Source organism: Pongo pygmaeus, chromosome 1 (genome assembly GCF_028885625.2).
Source record: "Pongo pygmaeus isolate AG05252 chromosome 1, NHGRI_mPonPyg2-v2.0_pri, whole genome shotgun sequence".
Classification (NCBI taxonomy): Eukaryota; Metazoa; Chordata; class Mammalia; order Primates; family Hominidae; genus Pongo; species Pongo pygmaeus.
The window spans coordinates 169,245,198-169,272,109 of NC_072373.2; the positions used below are offsets into that span (position 1 = coordinate 169,245,198).

Here is a 26,912-nt window from a genome sequence, read left to right on the forward strand (position 1 = left end):
CCCGGCTCTCGGAATCGTGCTGTTGGCGCAGTACAAGTTCCCCTGCCTGCGGACCTCGCAGCCGGTACTGGGCAAACGTGAGGATAAAGTACCTTTGCCTGCGGTTGTGCGGGTTTTGCACGTTTTAATCAAGTCTGCACACCTGCTTTCTCGGTTTCTTTTTCCAGGGCCTCTCGTGAGTTATTAGGCTAGTTCATGATGGTTAGTGAGAGATTTAACCTTTATTTGCACTGGTGTAGACCAAGAGTTAAAGATCCTGTTTGGTGCATTAAATCAAGAGAGTGCAAAATGTCACAGGGAACTTGCAGTAAAATAAAGCTTCTACCCTAGGTTAGGAAAGAAAAAGACAGTGGCTCTATTCTCTGCAGATGACTGAACATAAAATTGTTAGGTGGGCTCCCTCAAGAATAAAGCTGTTCTTTTAAGGCAGGAGATACGGTGAAATTCTAATTTAATTGCCAAGCATCTAATTTGTCAATATCCTTACAAAACCTAGGTTCCACAAAATTAAAGGAGACCCCTCCCCTTCCTACTCCCCTAAGAGAAGAGCTGTAAGAGTTTTGACATTTAAAAGGGGGGCTTTAAAAGATAATTATTGGAACATTAAGTCCTTCATCTCACTGACTCACCTTATTTCATTAACCCAAACTCTTTAAGACCATGTAGTCTGGATATTTCTGTGTCAACGGCTTAAGTGTTTGTTTTAAACAAAATAGCCATTGGTGCAGAGCAAGGAAATAAGACTCTGAAGGGAGGGAGTTATCTCTTTAAATGGAAAGCACACAACCAGGCTACTGCGGTTTTCGTTGTTGTTTTTATAAATGTGATTTCGTTGTTGTTTTTACAAATGTGATTGCTGGCTGGGCGCGGTGGCTCACGCCTGTAATCCCAACACTTGGGGAGGCCGAGGTGGGCGGATCACAAGGTCAGGAGATCGAGACCATCCTGCCCAACATGGTGAAACCCCGTCTCTACCAAAAATACAAAAATTAGCTGGGTGTGGTGGCGCGTGCCTGTAATCCCAGTTACTTGGGAGGCTGAGGCACGAGAATCGCTTGAACCCATCAGGCGGAGGTTGCAGTGAGCCGAGATCGCACCACTGCACTCCAGCCTGGTAACAGAGTGAGACTCTGTCTCAAACAAACAAAAAAAAATGTGTTTGCTTTGAGTCAGTTAAGGAGCATAGGACATTTTGCTGAATAACTTAGAGGAAAACGTGTGCTTACCTGGCTTGATTAAAAGTATCCAGTAAGAAGTCAAGAGTAATAGGAAGCAACCTGGCAGTTGTCTGATTTTCTTAACTGTCCTTGGTGAAGGTACCTAATTAATTAATAACAGGACCTTGCATAGTTAAATTGGAGGTTAGAGAAACCTCATATTTTATGTTGAATCACATTTTTTGCTTTGGTCTTGCTCTCTACAACTAGTCGACTGATGTAGCTGTACTGTGGCTGGCCTTGGCATTAGCTTTGCTATTCTGGTCTGCCCCTCATAGATGCAGACATGCTCTTGGCTGTAGCAAGCCTGTGGCATTTAATCCTAGCCTCCTCCACTGAGCATCCATTTCCACTTGGTGTACTACTCTCACCTAGAAATACACTTGATGTGATGTAGCGCCTTCAGTTTAAATAAAAAATAATACTTTGGGAGGCCGAGGCAGGCGGATCACCAGGTCAGGATCTCGAGACCAGCCTGGCCAACATGGTGAAACCCCATCTCTACTAAAAGTACAATAATAATAATAATTTTTTTAAGTAACCAAAAAAAAAAGTTTTGGGCCTGGTTTAGCTGGTACTAGACTGTGTGACCTTGAGATGGTTACATAACACCTGTAAAACAAGACATCAACCTATTGTGAGAGTGGAAGGCTGTTTTGTCAAAAGGTAAGAAACTTTGAGATGCAGAAGAGGTGTCAACCTGTATTGCATTGCTCTGTAGATGCTGTGGTCTGAATAATCTCCGATGCTAAGCAGGCCAGGCCTTGTAAGTAGGTGGTAACAGTGAATTTTGTGTGCATTGTCTGTAGTGCATTAACTCAGTTTGATATGGTAGGTTGGCACCATTTCCAAAGTGACCTTTTATATCTCCATCTAGTCAACAGCAACATAGCATTGAAAACATAGCATTGACAACATAGCATTGGCTTCAGAGTCCAACTTAGGTTTTTTTTTTAGACAGAGTTTTTGCTCTTGTTGCCCAGGCTGGAGTGCAGTGGTGCAATCTCGGCTCACTGCAACCTCCGCCTCCTGGGTTCAAGTGATTCTTCTGCCTCAGCCTCCTGAGTAGTTGGGGCTATAGGCGCCCACCACCATGCCTGGCTAATTTTTGTATTTTTAGTAGAGACCGGGTTTCACCATGTTGGGCAGGATGGTCTCGATCTCCTGACCTTGTGATCCGCCCACCTCGGCCTCCCAAAGTGCTGGGATTATAGGCGTGAGCCACCAAGCCTGGCCTCAACTTAGGTTTTAATGTTGGTTGTACCATGTGTATTTTTTTTTTTTTTCAGGCAAAACGTCTGTAAGCTTTAGATTTCTGATCTGGAAAATGGGAGATAGATAACATATGTAAATTAGCTAGTACATTATGTGTGCTCAATATAGGCACATTGAAGGTGCTAAGAGCTAGGGATACAGCAAAAAATGAGACATTATCCCTGCCTCTATCAACCTTTCAATGCAATGGGGTAGATAAGACATAAAGCTAACTAATAGTGTAATGTAATAAGCATTATGTCCAATATATAGTATAAAATGGGCAGTGGTGATAGAATGATTCATTTTGTCTGGGTCATTAAGGCAGAGACAGTCATTAAGGTCTAAAAAAGAGACATTTGTGTTGGGACAGAAATATGCATTAGTTAGGTAGACAGGTGAGGGGCAGGGCATTCCTTTCCAGGAAAACACAATGATGTCAGTGTATGCAACAGGCCAAAGAATGGGGATGTATTCTATTGTGGCTAGTTGTCTAGTTAGGATTAGCTTGTATAGTCATGTGTCACTTCATGACAGGGATACATTCTGAGAAATACGTTGTTAGGCGGTTTAGTCGTTGTAAGAACATCGTAGAGTATACTTGCAGAAACCTAGATGTTATAACCTTATACACACCTAGGCTATGTGGTATAGCCTCTTGCTCCTAGGCTACAGCTCTGTACAGCAGGTTACTCTACTGAATATTATAGGCTACTGTAACACAATGGTAAGCATTCCTATATCTAAACATAGAAAAGGTACAATAAAAATACAGTATTATATAATCTTATAGGACCACCATTGTATCTGTAGTCTCTCATTGACTGAAACATCCTTAGGCGGCACTGGACTGTATTACTGTAACTAGAGATGACCTTAGAAAGGCAGGCAGAGCCAAGGTGGTGGAGAGCATTGTGAACCCTTTGAACCTTCACTGGAGGGGCTGTATTTAACCAAGAGATATACAAAATAACATTTGCAAATTAGAAATATCATTCTAGTAGTGGAGGCAAAGAGAGTGGTTAGAAAGATATGAGAGAAGATGCAGTCCTGAGCTATGGCATCGCTGGAATGAATGAGAAAAAGAGAGAAAGGGAAGGAGGAGTAGAGGGTGAAAGAGAGGTAAGGAAACAAGGAAGACCCTCCGTTGATACAGTTTTCAGGGACTTTGATCAACAGAGGCAATTTAGGAGTAAATTTTTCCCAGACTCTTCTCAAAATCCAAATAGCCAGAAGATGTATAATAAGGTCTGTTAGTGAAATAGGCTCTACTTACTCCACAAATTGCTGCTTCTAATATCCTTAAACCTAATATTAAATAATATTAAAATAATACCAGTAATAGTAGTTCACATGGCTTAAACGTTTACACTACATCAATTCTTCCCACCTTTGTGAATTTGCATTCCAGTAACCTTGGCTCCACCATGCCACTGGAAATCAGGTGCAAATCTAGTAGGGTGAATTTGGGTTGCTAACCCCATTGAGAGCCTCATGTTTCTGTGTAGGTTGGCTTTATGCCTTGAAAATAGTAGGCTCTTCCAGGAATTTTGCTTTGTTGACCCAAATAAAAACTTAATCCTCTTGCAAGACATTGATATGGAAACTAGAATGTTAGAGTTTTACAGAATTAGAAACATAATTCAAAATTGCAATATTTTTCTAATAATCAACTTAAGTTTTAATTTGTGAACTAAGTTGAATGTTGACACACAGAGATATATTTCACATTTTCTTGATTTGCCTGTATAAATCCTAGATCATTCAAATCACTTTTTAGACAAAGTAATCAACACAGGCATTCAAAGGACACACATTGCAATATAAATGATAAACACTACAAGCGAAATTAATCTAGGAATTGATGAGATTCCCAAATAAGCAAGTTGTGGCAGACTATTGCCTCCCCACTCCCAAATCTGTTCTTTCTCTATTCTTAGATACACAGATGAACAATTTAAAGTCAATATTAGGCTGAGCACAGTGGTTCACACCTGTAATCCCAGCACTTTGGGAGGCCAAAGCAGGCAGCTCACTTGAGGCCAGGTGTTCGGGATCAGCCTGGCCAACATGGTGAAACCCCATCTCCACTAACAATACAAACATCCTCTGGGTTTGGTGGCACACACCTGTAGTCCCAGCTACTCAGGAGGCTGAGGCAGTAGAATCGCTTGAACCTGGGAGGCAGAGGTTGCAGTGAGCTGAGCTCGTGCCATTGCACTCCAGCCTGGGCAAAGGGGCGAGACTCCAGCTCAAAAAAAAAAAAAAAAAAAGTTCTTCGAGAGAGTTTGATCTCTCCCTACCGTGTTTGAGAACCAATCCTATTAAAATAAAATCCTAATAAAATAAAAATAAAGTTAATATTTCCTAGCCTTCCTTGCAACTAAATATGACACATGATTAAATTCTGTGAGCAGTATTGTTGGCTGCAACTTCATGACACTTGCTTAAAAGAAATTTGTCCTGGGCCAGGCATAGTGGCTCATGCCTATAACCCCAGCACTTTCAAAGGCCAAGGCAGGAGGATCACTTGAGCCCCAGGAGTTCAAGACAAGTCTGGGCAACATAGGCAGACTTTGTCTCTGCAAAAAATAAAAATAAAAAATTTAGCTGGGCATGATGCCACACATCTGTAGTCCCTGATACTCACGAGGCTGAGGCAGGAGATTGCTTGAGCCCTGGAGATTGAGGCTGCAGTGAGCTATGATCACACTACTGCATTCCAGCCTGGGCAATGGAGTGAGATTCTGTCACAAAAAAAAAAAAAAAAAAGGAAAGAAAGAAAGAGAGAAAGAGGAGAAAGGAGAGAAAGAAGAGAAAGAGGAGAAAGAAATGAGTGAAAGAGGGAAGGAGAAAAGGAAAAGGAAGGAAAGGAAGGAAGGGAGAAAGGTGGGGAGCAGCAGGGGGAGAGAGAGAAGAAAGAAAGAAAGGAAAGAGAAAGAGAGAAAGGAAAAAAAGAAAGAAAGGAAAGAAAGAGAGAAAAGAAAAGAAAGAAAGAAAGAAAAAGAAAGATAGATAGATTTGTCCTGAACTTGTGGCCCTTTCCAAAGACAGCAATGATACTGAAATACCAACTTCAACTACAAAGACCCGGACAATTCCCTGGGAGACAAGAGCGCTATGGGATGAAAGGAACCTGTGTTCCTAAATAACCTCCTGGAGCAGAGCCGCTTCTCTAGCATAGATTATATTTAGGCTACCATAGTTGTGTTTTTTTTAAGCTACAGTGTTTTGAGGTCTCCGATACAGCAGCCTAATCTTCTCTATAACTAATAATCAAGATCATAAAACAATCTCATGGTATATTTGAATTGTTTTCTCTCTCAAATCTCATGGCCTTTCTCCAATTTGGTATATAATATATCTAATTTTTTTATCAGCCTACTTTTCCAGACTCCCCTCCTGCTCATTCTCTCTCTGCTGCCCCCTCATCCTAGCCACAATAAATGACTCAGTTTTCCCTTTTTATCACCTCCCAAATATACCATACATGTTCATCCCTCTTTTTCCTTGTTTGTATGATTCTTTTTGCCCAGAAGACCCTGAAGTTGTCTCCCTGTTTCACCCATTTTCTCAAGGACCAATTTAATGCTGTTTCCCAACTCCCATAGGTGGAATTGGTCAATCTCCTCTGTGTTCTCTAACATCTTACACTCATCTAAGACTGCTCTCTTCACATTGTATATCAGTTATTTATTTGTGTGTCTGTCTACTGAGCTATGGGCTTCTTGAAAATGCAGTTATTTTATTCATCCTTGAATGCTTATAAGCAAAGTGCCACAGTAGATCTTCAGTAAATGTTTGGTGAATTAATATGTAAATGACATGAACAAAGGTTACCTTTTCTAGACTTGCATTCTGATAGAAAACAAGGTCAGGAGTATGGCTAATGCAAGACAGGGCATTATCACAAGGGTGGAATTGTCAGTATAACTAGCAGGGCATTGAATTTGCCTTTCACAGGCCTTCCACACAGGTCATCACCTTTAACCTTCCTACTGCAAAGTGGCTTAGACTTTGTCATTCCCATCACAAAAATGAAGAAACTAAGGCTCAGAAAACTATGGGAAGTTTATTACTCAAAGTCATTCTCTTAATGAGTAGTTAAATAGAATATTTAATTCATTTAGAATTGCTCCCCAAAGCTCTAGCCATTGTGTCTGCCTTAGGAAAGACTTCAGGATTCAGTTTTTTAAAATACAATGTTGATGGTTAGCTGGCTCTAATCATAATCAAAGGTAAGCATATGGTCCCATCCTTCTTATCTTTGACACACCACAATAAACTGCAGAAGACCAAAAATGATGTCCAATTGAAAAATGATATTCAACTGAGCTGCTGAGGTGACCAGCAGAAAAAATCTTGACTACAGTAAAGGCCGCAGCTGGGTGTGGTGGATACTCCTGTGATCCCAGCACTTTGGGAAGACAAGGCAGGTGGATCACTTGAGGTCAGGTGTTTGAAACCAGCCTGGCCAACATGGCAAAACCGCGTATCTACTAAAAATACAAAAATTAGCTGGGTGTGGTGGCAGGCACCTGTAATCCCAGCTACTCCAGAGGCTGAGGCACAAGAATCACTTGAATCCTGGAAGCGGAGGTTGCAGTGAGCAGAGATCACGCCACTGCACTCCAGCCTGGGTGACAGAGTGAGACTCTATCTCAAATAAATAAATAAATAAATAAAGTAAAGGTAGCAAAGTATGAGTTTACAATTCACAGAAGCAGAAAGCTGAAAGGGAACTCAGAAGTCTCCAGCCACCACATTTTACAGATGATAAAACTGAAAGTAGCACAGTGAAGTAGCAAGCTCATGGCCACACCATTGGTAAAGAATTCATCCGCAGTCCAGTGCCAGTTTCATTACTTCATGAAAAGGATATTCTGCAGGAATGGGAAAGGAGTGAATAACTGTCTCTGGTATCAAAATAGAAAAGAGGTCTGAGAAAGTGAAGAAATACTGCTGGTAGATCTGATAGGAGAAAGAAAATGGGTAATTGTCTAAACTGAAAAAGTAGCTATAAAATCCAGGCTAGCACTTGAAGATTTACCCAAACATGTTTAGATAGATAAAGGATAATTTTTCAGGAAAAACAAATGAGGCAGGAGTGAGAGAAACAGTCTAGAACTGTAACATAGAGAGTAGTGACTTGAGTTTTTTGTAGTTATTTAAAGACAGGGTCTCTCTCTCTCACCCAGGCTGGTGTGTGGTGGCACCAACATGGCTCACTGCAGGCTCAACCTCCCTGGCTCAAGCAATCCCCCTGCCTCAGCTTCCCAAGCAGCTGGGACTACAGGCCCGCGGCACCACAGCTGGCTAAATTTTGTGTTTTTTGTAAATTCAGGGTTTCATTATGTTGCCCAGGCTGGTCTTGAACTCCTGGGCCAAACAATCCTCCTGCCTCGGCCTCCCAAAGTGCTGGGATTACAGGCATTAGCCTCTGTGCCAGGCTGTGAATTGAATTTTTGAGCTGTGGGGTTAATATGCTTTCCTATTCTTTACTCTTGTTGACCTTGGGACAGTTTAATTTCTCTGACATCCTACCCATCCCCCACCCACTGTAAAATGTAAATATTGTCAGCCCTGCTTACCTCATGCGGCTTGGTGAGGATTCAATAAAATCATGAATGTAAAACTGTTCAAAATATGTAAGTTTCTATTCCCTCAATACCTCTACCACCAACAGTTGTTAATAGAGGACTATATATAACAAATAATTTGAATTTTTATCTAGTCATATTTATCCTGCCTATATTTTATAGGTTTTGGAGTAGAGGTATGTACACATACATACACAAAGTCTATCAAGATAAAAATGCGGTGAAATTGAGAGTAAGATTCAAAACATATGCAGTAAGATTCCATTTACTTTGCTAGCATTGATTTAAAATTTGACTTTGAGTTTCCTAATAATTTAAAGAGGAAAAACTAAAATATATGAAATACACAATGTCCATGTGATTATAAAATTCAAGGCCAGGGAAGGTGACTCACTATAATCATAATATTTTGAGAGGCTGAGGTGAGAGGATCACTTGAACCCAAGAGTTTGAGACCAACCTGGGCAACATGGCGAAACCTTGTCTTTACAAAAAATACAAAAAATTAGCCAGGTATGGTGGCATGTGTTTGTAGTCCCAGCTACCTGGGAAGCTGAGGTGGGAAGAATCACCTGAGCCCAGGAGGTCAAGGCTGCAGTGATCAGTGATTGCACGACTGCTCCCCAGCCTGGGTGACAGAGCAAGACCTTGTCTTGAAAATAAATGAAGAAATTAGCTGGGGATGGTGGCTTGCGCCTGTGGTCCCAGCTACAAGGAAGACTGAGCATGAGCCCAGGAGGTCCAGGGTGAAGTGAGCCGTGATTCTGCCACTGCGTACCAGCATGGGTGGGAGAGCAAAACCCTGTCTACAAAAACCCCCCCAAAAAACAAGAAAACCCACAAAATTCAAGAAAGTTTATTCGGAAGCAACAGAGATGTTCTGAGGTCTGAAAAAATTTACCATGTAACCTCCCACTACCACCTTCACCACTGCCACACAGACCTGGGTTGTCATGAAGAGAACAGTCTTGACTGTGATGCACTGAAGCATTTACTCCAGCCCTGGATGAGAGTCCAGCCAACGTAAGGACAGAGGGAGTGGGAAGGATGGGAATCTTCTCAAATGACTCTTCTTAATGAATATTCTCAAATGACTCAGCTGTAGCTTGAGTGCCATGGGCTAATGGAAAGGCCTAGAATTCAGCAACAGAGAAGGGACAGAACTAGTTGGCATTGATCCCTCTGCCCCTATGGTTTTTCATACTTACTCTAATATTCCTAAGATCACATTACACCTCCCAAAAATAGTACAGAGGAAGGAAGCAGAAACTGGACAATCCAGTTGGTGTGGACGCTATGGCTTCAGACTCTTCCAGTCTCTTTCCTTTGGCTCTCCAGCCTCTCCTGACGTCTTTCTTGCATAAGGTGACGCAAAATGGGGTCAGCAAAGAGAGCTCTAACAACGGAAGTTGTAGAATTGGGTTGTTGCTGTTTGATACAAGTAACAGTAAGTGGGTATCTTGCCTCAAAGCTCCGTTAATAGCCTAAGAACCAGGACTTCAGGGCAACTGAAATCATTACAGAAAAAAAAATGTATTGTGGGTCAGAATAGGAGATAAGTTGAAGTCTGACCCTGTATTGGTGGAAAATGACAATCTGTGTATGTGAAAAAAATATATAACATAACATTTACCATTTTTACTTTTTTTTTAAATTTGAGATGGGTTCTGTGTTGTTCAGGTTGGAGTGCAGTGGTTCAATCATAGCCTTTGTGGGTCGGAATAGGAGATAAGGCAAAGTCTGACCCTGTACTGGTGGAAAATGACAGTGTGTGTGTGTGTGTGTGTGTGTGTGTGAAAATATACATAACATTTACTATTTTTACTTTTTTTTTTTATTTGAGACAGGTTCTCTGTTGTCCAGGTTGGTGTGCAGTTGTTCAATCATAGCTCACTATAACCTCAAACTCAGCCTCTTGCATTTTAAATATATAAATATATATATATGTGTGTGCATATATATATATATATATTTTTTTTTTTTTTTTTTTTTTTGAGACGGAGTCTCACTCTGTCTCCCAGGCTGGAGTGCAGTGGTGCGATCTCAGCTCACTGCAAGCTCCGCCTCCTGGGTTCATGCCATTCTCTTGCCTCAGCCTCCTGAGTAGCTGGGACTACAGGCTCCCGCCACCATGCCTGGCTAATTTTTTGTATTTTCAGTAGAGACGGGGTTTCACTGTGTTAGTCAGGATGGTCTCAATCTCCTGACCTCATGATCCGCCCGCCTCGGCCTCCCAAAGTGCTGGGATTACAGGCATGAGCCACCACGCCCGGCCTTAAGTATTTTTAAATGTACAGTTGAATGGCATTAAGTAGATTCACAAAGTTGTCCAACCATCCCCACCATCCATCCCCAGAACTTTATCATCTTCCCAAGCTGACTCTGTATCCATTAAATAACTCCTCATTTCCTACTTCTCCTAGCACCTGGCAATCACTACTCTACTGTCTGTCTCTATGAATTTGATAACTCTAGGTACCTCATGTAAGTTGACTCTTACAGTATTTTTCCTCCTGTGACTGGCTCATTTCACTTAGCATTATGTCTTCAGGGTTCACACATGTTGTAGCTTATGCCAGAATTTTCTTCCTTTTTAAGGCAGAATGTTTCGTTGAATGAACATATATATATGCACATATATACATATGTATGTGTATATATATATGTTATAGTAAGCTGTGTTTTATATATATATATATAAAACATTTTGGCTGGGCGCAGTGACTCATGCCTGTAATTCCAACAGTTTGGGAGGCTGAGGTAGGTGGATCACTTGAGGTCAGGAGTTTGAGACCAGCCTGGCCAACATGGCAAAACCTCATCTGTACTAAAAATACAAAAATTAGCCAGGCTTGGTGGTGTGCACGTGTAGTCCCAGCTACTCAGGAGGCTGAGGCAGGAAAATCAGTGGAACCCGGGAGGCGGAGGTTGCAGTGAGCCAAGATCACGCCACTGCACTCCAGCCTGGGTGACAGAGCAAGACTCCATATCAAAAAACAAAAACACAAAAAACAAAACAACAACAACAACAACAAAAAAACACACACAGTTTGCTTCCAAACCTTTTTGGCTGTTGTGAATAATGCTGCTATGAATATGGATATATAAATATCTCTGAGACCCTGCTTTCAATGATTTTGTATATGTATATACCCAGAAGTGGAATTATTGGATCATATGGCTATTTTTAATTTTTGAGAAAAAAAAACAATCTTTATTATTGGAGAAAAATATTGAATGAATTATTTAATGACTTGTTGCATTTATGGAGTTGATTTCATGGGCCTCAGGAAGCTCAGATTCTAGTCCCCATACTCCCGTTAGCTGTGTGGTCTTCAGAAGTCATTTGAGCCCCGGTATGGTGGCTCATGCCTGTAATCCCAGCATTTTGGGAAGCCGAGGTGCTGGATCGTTTGAGCCCAGGCATTTGAGACCAGCTTGGACAACATGGCAAAACCCCCTCTGTATTTAAAAAAAAAAAAATTCACTGGGAGTGGTGGAGTGGGTGGAGTGTGCTTGTAGTCTCAGCTACTTGGGGGCTGAGGTGGAAAGATTGCTTGAGCCTGGAAGGCAGTCAGCTGAGATCTCACCACTTCATTCCAGCCTGGGTGACAGAATGGGACCCCATCTCAAAAAAAAAAAACAAAAAAAGTCACTCGAATTGTCAGGACCACTCTGGGTTTCCTCATCTCTAAAGTATCTTTCAACTAATGGATATCTAAAGTTGTTAGAAATTCCATAGGTCTATAGTTCTGCATAATATAACAATATGGTATATGGGTTCATCCATTCATTTCTTCATTCATTTTAGGAATACTTTATGAACGCTGGAGCAGGTTTTTTTCTCAACCAGAAATAAGAGTTACCCAGGAACTATGGGAATTGGGAGGAGGAAGGCTGGAGAGGAAAGAAGAAATAAACTGGACTGAAAACTAGTGGGAGAGGAGGTATCAAGATGAGGCTGAAGGGGTAAATATGAGTCAGAACATTTGGCCATAGTGATCAACTTCAAGACTATAGACTATATCCTGACAGCAATGGAGAGTCATTGAAAGGTTTAAAGAAGGTGGTAATAAGATGAGTTTTTGTTTAGAAAAATCAGTCTGACAGCAGTGTAAAGATTGGATTGCAGGGTTTCAGAAACAAGCTACCTTTCATTTCTTTCCTCCACTATCTCATGTTTTCTCTTTTTTTTTTTTTTTTTTTTTGAGACGAGTCTTGCTCTGTTGCCCAGGCTGGAGTGCAGTGGCTCAATCTCTGCTCACTGCAAGCTCTGCCTCACAGGTTCATGCCATTCTCCTGCCTCAGCCTCCCGGTAGCTGGGACTACAGGCGCCCACCACCATGCCCGGCTAATTTTTTGTATTTTTAGTAGAGATGGGGTTTCACAGTGTTAGCCAGGATGGTCTCGATCTCCTGACCTCATGATCCGCCCGCCTTGGCCTCCCAAAGTGCTGGCATTACAGGCATGAGCCACCATGCCCGGCCTTCTCTTTTGTTTTACATATTGAAATGTTAGTCAAGATGTCCCAGAGCCTAACATGGAACAAAAGACATTTATATCTAACTTATTTCATCTTGGTAAACAATACCATACTATACTTTTTACAGTGAAAAATGTTTGGTCACCATTTTACACAAACTTTGAAACTACTCAGCTGAACTCACTGTGGTTGGTAATGTATGCACATCTTCAGGTCTTTAGTCTGCCAATTAATATTTTAGGGCTATAACATTAGAGCAATTTAGAAAAAAAGTTCTAACTGGGTGCAGTGGTTCACACCTATAATCCCAGCACTTTGGGAGGCAAAGGTGGGAGGATCACTTAAAGCCAGGAGTTTGAGACCAACCTGGGCAACCAAGTGAGACTCTCATCTTGCTTGAGCCCAGGAGGCTGAGGCTGCAGTGAGCTGTGATCACACCACTGCACTCCAGCCTGGGTGACAAAGTGAGACCCAATCTCAATTTAAAAATAGGGCTGGGCGCCGTGGCTCATGCCTGTAATCCCAACACTTTGGGAGGCCGAGGTGGGTGAATCACTTGAGTGCAGGAGTTCAAGACCAGCCTGACCAACATGGTGAAATCCCATCTCCACTAAAAATACAATTAGCCAGGTGTAGTGGTGTGTGCCTGTAATTGCAGCTGCTCGGGAGGCTGAGGTGGGAGAATCACTGGAACCAGGAGGTGGAGGTTGCAGTAAGCTGAGATAGCACCACTGCACTCCAGCCTGGGAGACAGAGTGAGACTCCATCAAAAAAAAAAAAAAAAAAAAAGTTAAAATAAATACAATAATAAGAAAAAAGTTCTGATGGGAAATTGTTATCTTCTTTATAACATTAAAAAATTAAATATCCCATGTTAATGTAATACCTTATATTTTATGGAAAAACTTTAGAAAATACGTATTTTATTAAGTGGAATTTTTTTCTTAATTGGGATGCCAAAAGTCTAATTCTGACTTTATATATTATTCTTTATATAAATAACATGGTATTATAAAATCATAAAATTACAGGGATACTGTTTTCCTTTTTAATATACCTATTATTTTCTTTACTCTGCAAGTTAGGAGTTGTGCTGCATCAGCAGAACCGGGTACCTATGGAAACAATGAATGATCCCTGAAGACCATTATTTTTTATGGGCCAAGAAAAAAAAGTTGGTTTCTATCTTAGATCACATGAATGCAGAAATAAGTTGTTTGGAAAAAAACTCTCTGGGTTTTAATATGCAAGAATAATATTTTGGTTTCCTGTAGATATTAAGATTCATTCCATCAGCAATACCTTGTTCAGTAAAATAATGCTGGAAAGAATGGCATTTACCTTCAATAAATTTTGGCAGTTTTGGCATAATTTTTACTTTATGTTTACCAAGGAAAGAAAACAAAAATGGGAGCAAGTAGAACCAATTATAAAGAGTGCTTTAGTTTGGCGAGGATGTTCTAAATGGCCAGTTTGTTGTAAGCAGGGCCAGGCTGAAAGCTGAAAAATGAAAGTTTGTTAGGTCCTTGGTACGTTTATCGTATACTGAAAAAAGAAGTACTTTTTAAAGAAAGAGACCAAAGAATGGTGAATGTTTCTGGTTTTAACATTATCCTATTAGTTTGCTAGTCCTTGCAAGAGCCATAAAATTGACAATAAATCAAACATATTTTAATTTGTCATGAGATAGCAGATAGAAAAAAAATTCCCAACTGGTCTTCTGCCAAAGTATTTCTACTAGCCCTATCTGCTACCAAAATTTATACTTCCTAACATTTTTTTAAAAAAATAAATTGAACTATCAAGTTTGTAAAATATTTACTGAATGTTATTGGTGTGCCAGGTATTACACTGGGTTCTGGGCATACAGGAAAAGTAAGGGGCAAGCTGGTCTTTAAAAAAAGCAAGTGATTCTCCACAAGGCTAGATTACCTTATTTTCCATAAGGCCAGAGCATAATAGCCTTTTCTGGGTCAGTAACAACATTTGACACATGACTTTGCACCAAATAATGGGTTGCGTTCTACCTCACTTCTCTCCTTCCAAATCCAGTTTCATAGTTAGTAGGACTATCTTTTGGAATTCTTATTTGAACATCAGATTACAGTAAATCCTATGTCCTGATGTGACAGCATAATATTCAAGTAAATTCTGAAAATGTAATATGTGTGATACTTGCTTCAACCCGTGTTAAAAATAGTTATTAATATTCAATTTCATTTCTCAAAGTCGGAATTTGAGAAGACAATTGAATTTTATGTTACCAATAATTGAAACACTCATTACAAATGCTATTTAAAGAGTTTGATTTTTTTTTTTTTTGAGACAGGGTCTCACTGCATCACTCAGGCTGTGCAGTGACACAATCATGGCTCACTGCTGCCTGGACTTCCCGGGTCTAGGTGATACTGACACCTCAGCCTCCCGAGTAACTGGAACTACAGGTGAGCACTATCACACCTGGCTAACTTGTTGCCATTTTTCTTAGAGATGGGGTTTCACCATGTTGTTCAGACTGGTCTTGAACTTCTGGGCTCAAGCAATCCACCCACCTTGGCCTCTCAAAGTGCTGAGCTTGCAAGTGTGAGCCACTATGCCTGGCCTGATTTTTTTTTTTTTTTTTGAGACAGTCTTGCTCTGTTGCCCAAGCTGGAGTACAATGGCGCCACCTCAGCTCACTGCAACCTCTGCCTCCTGGGTTCAAGCGATTCTCCTGCCTTGGCCTCCCAAGTAGCTGGGATTACAGGTGCGCACCTCCCTAGTAGCTGGGATTACAGGGGCACATCACCACACCCAGCTAATTTTTGTATTTTTAGTAGAGACAGGGTTTCACCGTGTTGGTCAGGCTGGTCGTGAACTCCTGGCCTTGTGATCCGCCTACCTTGGCCTCCCAAAATGCTGGGATTACAGACGTGAGCCACTGTGCCCGGCCCGATATATATATATATTTTTAAGCATAGGTAGGAGAGAGTTTTTCTTAGTAGATAATAACATTGACACAGACACCTGTTATTTCCCAAGCTAAATGTTCTTAATTGGAGAGGTATTGAAAGGCTTATAAAATGTATCCTCACCGGGTGCGGTGGCTCACCCTTGTAATCCCAGCACTTTGGGAGGTCGAGGCAGGCAGATCATGAGATCAAGAGATTGAGACCATCCTGGCCAAATTGGTGAAACCCCATCTCTACTAAAAATACAAAAATTAGCCGGGCGTAGTAGGCACCTGTAATCCCAGCTCCTCAGGAGGCTGAGGCGGGAGAATTGCTTGAAACCGGGAGGTGGAGGTTGCCGTGAGTGGAGATCACGCCACTGCACTTCAGCCTAGCAAGAGAGCGAGACTCCATCTCAAAAATAAATAAATAAATAAAATGTATCCTGCCTTTTTTTCTTTTGTAAATGTAAATGTAAATGTGAATAATGACTCAATCTCATAGTTTTGTGTCTGTATTGCTTTTACATTGTTACCTGATCACCCCAGTTGTTTCAATTTCTTCAAAGCCTTTGCTTCCATTTTTTAAAATGTAACATTGCATAATGTTACTTACTATTGTAAATTGTCTCCATGTGTATGTTGGGTACAATAGTATGACTTTCATGGTCTATAGATAATATAATTATGTTAACTTTGATGTGCACCCACTAAAAAAACCCTCCTTTTTTTTTTTACAATTGATAATATGAAAGTTTAACACATAAATCATAAGTTGAAAATTAAAAAGCACTTCATTGATAGAGCAATCCTAGTATGGGAAAATCTGAAGATTTTACTATGATGTTTTATGTTACTTTAAAAATAAGAATATAACCAATTAACTAAGAAAATACCATAGTTAATGTTTATACTATTCAGATATTTATTATTGTCATTAAACGAAGTGCCCATTCAGTTTAGAAAAATGGTCTACAGCAGCAGCATATTAGGAATTTTACTAAACGTTTTCTATAAGAAAGCTATTTTTGTGATTTCTTTTTTGCTTAAAAAAAATCTATACCAAGAAAGTTTATAAAAATTAACTCTGTGGTCTGACTATAGTCTCTATAATGGTGAATCATGGTTCTACCGAAGATATCACAAAGAGTTTTAATTCAGATAGAATGTAGGGGAGTGTTTCGTGAGTTTAGGGCCTTGCTTAATGACCAACAAAGGCTTATTTGTTAGTTTTCAAATGTTCATATGTGAATTTAAACATTTTGGTATCACTTTTATAGCTGTAAGTCAGAATCACATCGAACTCTGAGGCCCTGGAATGTGAGTCTTTAAGAAAAAAGGCAGTGGAAGTTTCGGTGCCTGGGAGACAGTATCGGTTTCCTTTGAGTTGGTAGGTAGGCTGCCTTTCTGTGGACCTAGATGTTAACCTACTTCCATTTGTCTCTTCTGTAATGGCTGAATTAAAATATCTGGCTGGGGTGGTGGCTCACACCTATAATCTCAGCACTTTGGGAGGCCGAGGTGGGCGGATCATCTGAGGTCAGGAGTTCAAGACCAGCCTGGCCAACATGGTGAAACCCTGTCTCTTCTAAAACTACAAATATTAGCTGTGCGTGGTGATGGGCACCTGTAATTCCAGCTCCTCATGAGGCTGAGGCATGGCTATAATTTCTCCTAAAAAGGAGTATTTTTTCACATCATGGACAATGCAGGCCAACTTTATCAAGTTGAACCCAGGAATCACTTGAACCCAGGAGGTGGAAGTTGCAGTGAGCCAAGATTGTGCCATTGCACTCCAGCCTGGGTGACAGAGCGAGACCTCTCTCAAAAAAAAAAAAAAAAAAAAAAAAAAAAAAAATTCCATCAAGTTATGGTAACATGAAAATTGTACAGTTTTACAAATAATGAGTTGTGAAACAGTACCCCAAACACAGGACCGATTAAGTGTGTTTTAAATGTTGGGGAAAATGAGGTTGTTGGTGGTGAGTTCATTTGGGCTCATTTTCACTATTTTAGAAGCACATTTAAAAAGCTGTCTTTTGGCCAGGCACGGTGGCTTACACCTGTAATCCAGGCACTTTGGGAGGCTGAGGTGGGCAGATCACTTGAGGTCAGGAGTTCGAGACCAGCCTGGCCAACATGGTAAAACCCTGTCTCTACTAAAAATACAAAAATTAGCTGGGCATGATGGCACATGCTTGTAATCCCAGCTACTTGGGAGGCTGAGGTAGGAGGACTGCTTGAACCTTGAACCCAGGAGGCAGGGGTTGCAGTGAGCTGAGACTGCACCACTGCCCTCCAGCCTGGGCGACAGAATGAGACTCAGTCAAAAAAAAAAAAAAAAAAGCTATATTTCAACTATGTTGTAATAGCTTACTCCACTGGGTATATATTCACATTTAACTGAGATGGATTTTCGCTGTGTGGCTACATCTAGCTTTTTAATTTCTCCTAAAAAGGAGTATTTTTTCATATCATGGACAATGCAGGCCAACTTTATCAAATACATTAAGGTCATCAGTTTGGCCTCTTTCCAATCTCTCCCTTTTATTCAAGAAAAATGGGGTCCTCTTGCCCCTGGTATCTGCAGGTTGGGATTTCATATAACAATGAGGACTGCAGAACTAACCGGGAGGGATGGATCACCCTCTTTCTTTCTTCTTGGCAGTTTACTCATTTGCAATCCGCTCTGCACTAAACCCTTTAAGGCTACATATAAACTTTGGGAAAGTTACATCACTGTAAACAAAGATATGCTGCTTAAGTTATTATGCAATACTGTGTCATTACTCACACATTCACACTGCAATTATCTTCCCAATTTGATAAATACCACTATGGCTCTGCAGTCAGCTTCAAGAGAGATAAAAACCTAGGATAAATATGTCAATGGCATCTTTATGAATGGAAAAGTTTTCCCACCCCCTCAAAAAACATTCAGGTTTTGTCCTGCAAACAAAGTTGGGTGGCACAGCTGACCCCCAAGTCTTTGGAATCCCACTTTTTAAATGTAAATTATGTCTGGTGTGATCCATATGCTCAGCTACAGAAAATAGCAATTCAATAATAAATATATGAAAGTAAAATTCTGGATGTGTTTTTAAATAAACTCACAGGCATCAACACACATTTCTAGAAATTAATTTGTTAATTAGCCACCTTCCTCCAAAAATTAAAAAAAAAAAGTGTCTGTAACTATTGAGTTGTGTCTGCCCCAGGTGATCTCTACTAGATCTGGTAAAGAGATTGCCTCCTGCTGCTGTTCAGCCACTGTATGGGTTGGTGTTTAAGAAGACAAATCAAACATATTCTGGACAGATGTTTATTAAAAATTTGATAACTAGACAAAAAGGATCAGTTTTAAAAGAAAAAAAATTGGTAACTACTGTCAGAAGAAAAAAGGGAGTGAGAACAAATGACCGGCACGAGTGCCTATGACAATTTCTCTCCCTGGGCTGTTGCAGAGCTGGCAAGGTGGAGGTGGGTGAGGGAGGGAGGGACAGAGGGAAGAAACAGATTAAAAGTGACACCTCCGGCCAGGCGCTGTGGCTCACGCCTGTAATCCCAGCACTTTGGGAGGCCGAGGCGAGTGGATCACCTGAGGTCAGGAGTTCGCGACCAGCCTGACCAACATGGTGAAACCCCGTCTCTACGAAAGTTAGCCAGACGTGGTGGCCGGCGCCTGTGATCTCAGCTACTCGGGAGGCTGAGGCAGGAGAATCGCTTGTACCCGGGAGGCGAGGTTGCAGTGAGCCGAGATCACGCCATTGCACTCCAGCCTGGGCAACAAGAGCGAAACTCCGTCTAAAAAAAAAAAAGTGTCACCTCCCCATCTGCAAAGGTCTGGCCTCCCGAAAGCTCAGGAAACGGTGGTGGCCATTTTCTTTTTTTTTTTTTTTAAGGGAATAAAGGGGAAATAAAACAGAAAATGTATATCTCCCTCTTTGCGCCAACAGCTCGGCTCCTCTCCACAAATAAAAAAAATATTTTTTAAAAAAATCACAGGTACAAAACCCAATCCACATGCATCCTGTGAGGCTTCTGCTGTCAACTCGATTCCATTTGGCGAGTTGCACTACAGGAGATAGGATCTTGAAAAAACCCGTGCTCGCGCCCCCGCGCCGCCGCCGCCGCAGCCGCCGCAGTGGCCACAAAATTAGCGGCTCCGAGGACATTTTTGCCGCAGTGCACGTCCGCCGTAACCACCGAGCACTCGGGTGAATAATGGAAGTACAGTGTGGAGACAATCAAGTTGATTTATCACGCAAAATAATTCTCTGCTTCAGTCCAGTTCTTGGTCCTGTCACTTTAAATCACAAACGCGCGCATACACAGATCCATAGGCGCCCACACATGCACGGTACACGTGTGTGTGAGACTGTGTATGTGTGTGCGCGCGTGTGTGTGTGTGCGCGCGCGCGCGTCAGAGCCAAGTGGAATGATTCCAGATTGCTTCACGTATATGAAGGGGGTGGGGGGAAACGCCCGTCACCCCAACCCCCTACCCCAACCTTTTGCAGCCTGGACAAGTGGTCTGTAATGCAGCTTGGCGCAAAATAAAGTCTGAACAAAACTAGACTGTGAGACTAGCACGTCCTAGAGTGGAATTGACTGAGGTTAACGCAGAGTCTGTAAAGACTACAGACTTGATCATTTGCAAGCAAACTAAAATTCCCTTTTTTAAAAAAGAAAAAAATCATTAATTGGGTTCCGATCTAAAATACTGCTCTTAAAATGCGCTCACATGTTGAAGACTCTGAGATTGCAAGTTCTCGAGTAAACATCTGGTGAAGACATTCCAGGAACACATCTGAAAGGAAGAAAGGAGTAAGACAGCCCCTTCTTTATGTATCTTGGGCCAAAAAAGGGTTGTTAAAACTTTTTTTTAAGTGTGCTGTTAGTCTAAATACTTTTTATCAACTCTAAGGAGCAATCTGGTTTGGGGGAAGTAGACTGAACTGAGTGAACTGGCAATACGGAGTCCTGGGTTCCTTGTAAGCTCGGGCAAGTCTTTCTTTTTCTATGCCCCCAATCCCCACTCCACCCTTTCCTCATCTGTAGAATTGCAGAGGGTAAATGATGTGGTTTTTAAAGTCTTTTTTTTGCACAGACAATCCATGATTCTATTTAAGAGGGAATAATGATGGGGGGAGGGGGTTAATGTGGAGAGAAAAAGAGGTCACATTCCTCAGGTGGCATCTGTTTAAACTGAAGGTGATGAAAGCGATGAGTCCAGTATGCATGAGTCCTTAACAATCAAGATTGTCTGTATTAACAGCTGTTATTGTCCTAGCTCTGCAGTAGATATAGCATATGAGTGCTCTTTGAGAATGACAATTTAATCATATATTTTCTGGGGGAGGGGAAAAAGACCATTTTCAAGGATCAACCAAAAGGATATGGGGAATGGAACAATTTTCAATGTTCTTGTTTATTTATGATCTGTATATAAAATGCATTGAATCACTTGGATAGCTTATGGAAAGTAACTTTTCAGTGGGTAAGAGTTCTTCTGTGCCAGGTTGGCTGTCTAGATGGACCAAATTAATGGGATTAATTACTTCCTGTCTACTTTTTCAGAAAACAGCTCCAAGCAGGATCACATGCAGGGATCACTGTTCAAAACCCCTCTTGTCTGTGTAGTTAGTGGTCAAGAGCACAGGTGCTGCAGCCAAACCACTAGCTAGTTTTAACATGCACTGGCTAAGTAGTAGTAGGCAAATTACTTAGTTTATTTGTGCCTCAGTTTCCTACATTTATTAAATGGAGATTAAAGCAGCAACTAATTCATAGGGCTGTTGTCAGAATTAAATGAGTTATCATATTAAAGTGCTTAGAGCAGAGCATGGCACATGTAGCGAACAGCTCAATGAATCTTAGAGGTTATTATTACTCCAATGTAAACACAGGGAAAGCAAGGTCAGATATAATAGGGGGATCTTTGAACTGCTCCTGGATTTCCACTGAGGCCTCTAAGCAGTTTATTTTATCTGGCTTTTATGATGTCAGTGTGAAGCAAGGAGCTCAGCAGTCTTTATTATTATTAAGAATAGGTCAGAACATTCCCTACCAAATCTGTTCCCATACATGGAATAGTTAAGCAACTATGGAGAATTCTCCACTTGACCAGATCAATGCAAATATGTAATGTTGGCTGTATATGTTAAGTGCATACTTATTAATGTGTGACTATCCAGGTGGGAGGAAGCCAAGGTTTCCTTTGGAGAGAAGTTTTCCAAGCCATGTTCCTGTTGCAATGCTTTCTTTCCTACACAACTTGTTACCTCAGGCCTAGTCTGTCACTGAATTATGAAGAAGTATAAACAATCCCAGGTCTCAGGTATGCTCCCTTTGTGTCATTATTAGTTTAAACCGAAAGAAGGCCATCCTGAATTTCCCTGTCTCTTAAGGAACCCCAGAGTGCTGACTTGAACAAGGCTTCAGGAAGGGTCAAAGGAATGAAATGCTTAAGGGAGCAATTCTGCTAGTGTTTGCAATTTGGGATTGGAGGCAAGCTGCAGTTAAGCTTTATAGCGGAAGCAGAGATTAGGTGTTTCCAGAACAAGGTAGGCGCTGGCAGGCTGAGGTCATTGCTTGTTGGAAAGTAATGCCCCACTTCTTTCCTCCTTGCACTCTTCGAAGCCCCAGGTGCAGTAACTGTTTTACCAGGGGCCGGCAGAGAGACCGCCCCGTCGAGGGCAGGCAGGCCTGGGACGCCCAGTGTGGTATGGGACGCCAAGTTTACTGGGTTGCAAGACCCGGGGTAAAGTTCTCCATTAGTAGAAAACATCTTGCTGAGAGCGCCGAGAGAAAAATTCATTCATTCCAAGCGCTGGCGTGAGCGTAGGACTCCACTTGATCAATCTTACACAATTTTAAAAATAATGAATAAAAATAGAAGAGGGTGTGCTACCTTCTCCTCCACCTGCCTGTCTCCCCCTTGCTCGCTTGTGGGGCCAGGGTGAGACTTTTTATTTAGCAGGCAAGAACTCCCCACCCCATCTTCACTATCACACTCGCACACACCCCTTCGAAAGAGGCGCTGTAAGTATCAGAAGGGAAATCTAAGGTACTCATACTTCAAAAAATTTCGGGAGCCCAATGTGGGAGATCTGGCGGGGCTTCATTTCTCGTCTGCAGCAACCTGGCACCCAGAAGTCGCGGGCGCTTGGCCTGGGAGCTCCTGCCGAGACCTCCTGCGTCCGGGTGGAGACTCAGTGATTACTGTCCCTGGCGGCCTGCGGACTTTCCCAGTTTCAGAGCTTTTAGGGGAATTTGAGAGCAAATAAATTCAATTCTGCTCTCCATCGCCACCCACCCGGACCACGGGGATCTTCCACTGCAGGCCCTAAGAGGGACTGGAGTGAGGGCGGGTGCAGGGACCGAGCCTGAGGCGCAGGAGCTGCTCGGCAAGGTCACGACCGCGAGGCTGCAGGAGGAGGCTGTGGAGCGCTGCAACCGGGCGCCGCCCTCTGGCTCGGTGGCTGACCCCGCGCCGCGCCCCCTTATCTGTCGCCCGCCTGGCGCATCCCAAGGGGAAGGAGGGGGCGACGCGGCAGAACCGATCCTTACTTTCGTGGTGGCAGCTGAAACCCGCCGGGCTCCTGGGCGAGTTGTCCTGGATCAGATGCCCAACACAACTGAACTTTAAATAAACGGGTTTCCTGCGCTGCCCCCTCTCCCTAACGGCGACCTGTGAGGAACCTTTGTCGCCTTCCCTTTGCGTCTTTGAGCCCCGGGAACCTAGCCCGGACGGCCTCGTTCTCCACATTAATTCGTGGTCCACCAGCTCAGCAGCCTGTCCTCTCAGCTTCTTCTGGGGTGGCTTATAATGAAGGTAGCAAGTTCAATGTTTTTTTGTTTTTGTTTTCCCTTTTGGAGGGAGGATTATGTGAATTTAAAATCTCCTAGGCGTTCAAAACCAAAACCAAAACCAATACCAACCAAACAAAAACAAAAAACAAACATAAACCAAAAACAACAACAGCAACAAAAATACTGTCTTCACTTAAGTGGATAGCGGAGTCAATCCAAACCTTCCTTGGGCTAGTCTTGCTCAGACAGTGGAGTTCCTGAATCTTTCAGGAAAACAGAGCCCCTTTCACCCGCTTCTGGAGGGAGACTTAATAAGACTGCAATATATTACCATGTTTAAAACGTTTTGCAGAAGCAAGATTTCCTAAAAACGACCTGCTGGCGATACACGGGAAAGCAAATCCGCTTACAGAAAGGGCCCGATCTGGAGGAAGAGGGGAGAAGGCAGGACCCAGCCCCAACTAAAACCCAGCACTTTCCAATTTTTGAAACACAGCACTCAATGCTGTGGGGCTACAGGATGGAGTGGTGACGGCCCCTGGAGCTGACAGGTTGCAGACCTTCCGGGCTGTTCTTTAGTGCTTACTGGAAGTCTTCAGACTTCTTTTGGAGTAACCGTTCCCCTTTTGTGTTTTGTGGGCATGTGTTTGTACCCTGAATCAAGCTTGTTCCCACACTTGAAGTGGATAGCTCTTGTTCTTTCACTGGCAGTGAGTGGCCCTAGAGTGGGAATGTTAGTGCCAGTGCAGACTAAGGTGTGTGTTTGTGCCTGGTTTGTTGTCTCGGGGAAACCACCACCTTAATCGTTTTGTGCTCAAGGTGCCTGTGTTTTTAAAGTGAACTCAAGGGAAAAACTGCAGAGTTTGCAAGTTTTGTGATTCCTCAGGCCAGGAGAGCCTGCGAAGGTCTTGGATCCTGGTATCTCTGGGGCGAAAATCATTAAGAGTATTTTGTGGAGAGAGCATAGCCTCCCAGTTTCATGAGGATAAGGCTGCTTTCTGTAAACCTTCAAACCACAGTGCACCAAGCCTCTACCCTCAACCCCTCTTCGAGAACAGAAATGCACTCCAAGCATTTCTGGTCCTCTTGTGGTTACCATGCCATTACGTAGCACCACCTGAAACTATCTCTTTGAATACTGATTCCAACTTTTACAAAGTTTCTTGTCCTTTTTTGCACCCTGATAAGTTGTACTTGTCCTATGTGTAATGCAAGCTTGCCTCTGAGCCCTTGACATGCTGTCAACCCCGGAATAGGGAGTATTCTAAAGGTCACATTTTCGTCTTAAGGGATAAAAATGTTGCTTTCATCCTGTTTACCGAGGGTGCCCAGTACAAAGTGGGCAAAGTGGTAGGAAATGCGGTCTCTGGGCTTTGCCAGTGTCGGGAGGATAGTTCCAGCGTATTAGTCCCTGTCTGCTTAAATGCCGACGTTAGGTACCCGGGATGTGATGTCCTGCGGTTGAGCCCTCTTACTCTTACTCATCAGGTCCCGGCTGCAGCGCTGGGAACGCTGGGCACACCTGCCGATTTTAAAGCAGCAAATTCAGTTCAGGCCACCGGGAGCGGGAGGGCTCGCTTTTCCGCTGGGGCTACCGCATGAAGCAAGTGCTTAAATTTTTTCCCTTCACAAAAGGGAAAAAAACATTTTGCTTAAATCTGTTTTTTCTTAGGACGCACTTAGAGACCAGGCCCGCCAATATTCCAGTTAGAGTTAACGCTACCAGAAATGTGCAGTGCTTTAGGATTCCAGCTTGGGACTCGTTGAAGACCAGAATGTTACAGTCAATCTCGCCTTTCTCTTTTTGTTTCCAACACCCTATTTTCCCTTCAGTCTCTTTCCTCTTCGGTGTTCTCTACCTCTTGAAATATAAAAGTTTAATACAAACACCACCCTATTTTATTTTTTAAAATAAAAGTTGACACTACATTTGAGAGCTAGTGTTGCAACTAAGCTCTTTGGAAGTTTACCCATCTGTTCCCCAAACCTTTGATGCCTGTAATGTCAACCACGATTGCTTCTTAAAATTCACTAAAAGAAGTCTTTCAGTAACTTTGAAAAAGTGTAATAAATGCTAATGAGGGGGGGAACTCCCAACTCTGATGGATTTTACTTTCTCGGATCAAGGAGCAGGACTCCAAGCAAAAGAATAAACTTTATGTAGTTTATTTTTAAACTATTCTATTTTCAGTAGCGATTTTTCTTCCTTAGCTAAATTACTCAGCTTTGCTCAATTCCACTTTTACCTTTCCCCACACGTCCTCACTGACTCAGCAATTGTCACCGAGTGAGACCCTAGGTAGTGGGAAGGAGGCCCCCACAGATGTGCTCCCCGGCTAAAGCGCTCAATTGAAGATCTGAGAAAATATCTTCAGAAACTACAAATGGAGCAAATCATTTACCTAATTCACTCAAGAGCTTCCACGGGAAGGACTCTGGAGGATGAGTGTCCTCCTAATGCGGTGCTAATGAAAAGCCCCTTAGCAGGCTCTCCGGCCGAGCGCCGGACCGCGTCCGCTCGGCGTCTACGGCAGAGCGACCCTGGTTGGCGGCGGCCGCGCATTCCCTCCCCACCTGCCCGAGGTGGCGCGGCGGCCGCGGCGACTCCGGTCGCCGCCGGGGCCACTCTCCGGAGCGCCGCCCTGCGACCCCGGACGCCGCCTCCCTGCCCCCACCCACCGGCGCGGGTCCTCCTCCCGCTCTTCCTCCTCCTCACCCTCCCCGGGGCTCTGTGTGGGGGGCTAGGAGGTGACTGGGGACGCTTCCTCGGTCGCTACTCCCGGTTCTCCGCGGCCTCCCGCCCGGGGGGGTTGGGGTTAAAATCTGGGAGTTCAGCTCTGCGGCGAAATCTCGGGTTCCCAGGGAGGGGCCGGAGGGAAGGAAGACCCCGCGGGGAGCGCGCCGGCCAGAGCCGCCCCCGCCCCGCGCGGCCGCTGTCCCGTGGGGAGGATGAAAGCGCAGGGCCCGGGCGGGGCCGCGGCGGCTCCAAGGGGCGGCGAGTGCGGGGCGGGGACTGCGGCGCTCGCGGTGACCGGGCCCCCCTTCCCAAGCCGCGGCTCCTGGCCCTGCAGGTGCACCCCCAGCCCCCTTTTAGGCCCCTCCGTGGAAACCGCCTTCCGGCCCAAGTTCTATCCTTTGAGGCTTTGAACGAGGCCTTTCAGAAGTTTTTAAAGCTGCCCCGCCCCGCCGGCACTCACGGGGGTCACAGTCCCCCATCCCTCCACCTCCGCTACAGCTGCCGGCGAAGCGGGTGCCGGGAGGAAGCGGAGTGGGGGCCAGCGGGCCGGCCCGAGGGTCGGGGACCGAAGCGCCGCCCCGGAGCGCCAGGCTCGGCCTCAGCGCTTGGAGATCGCGCCGCGTAGTCCGACCTCGGAGGAAGCGCAGGCCCGCCAGCCCCTGGAGAGGGGAGGGCAGGGGGGCTGGAAGAGGAAGAGCGCCCGGGGAGGGGGGCACGTCCCCATCACCGAGGTTCCTGCGCTGAGTTCAAGCCAGGGGACAACTTAAATTGGCCTTCAGGGGAGGCAGCTGGTGACCCGTGTCCTCGCCCTCCAAATTCCCCTGAGCGAAGCAGGGCGCCACCTACAGGTGAGCTCTAGATAGCAGGCAGGAGAAAG

The 26,912-nt window shown here is 43.5% G+C and overlaps 1 protein-coding gene across 4 annotated transcripts in view; it reads right to left on the bottom strand.

The window, feature by feature from the left end:
- NFIA (nuclear factor I A) overlaps positions 1 to 26,912 on the bottom strand; it is a 599,513-nt gene that overhangs the window by 387,766 nt on the left and 184,835 nt on the right. The window lies entirely within an intron of this gene.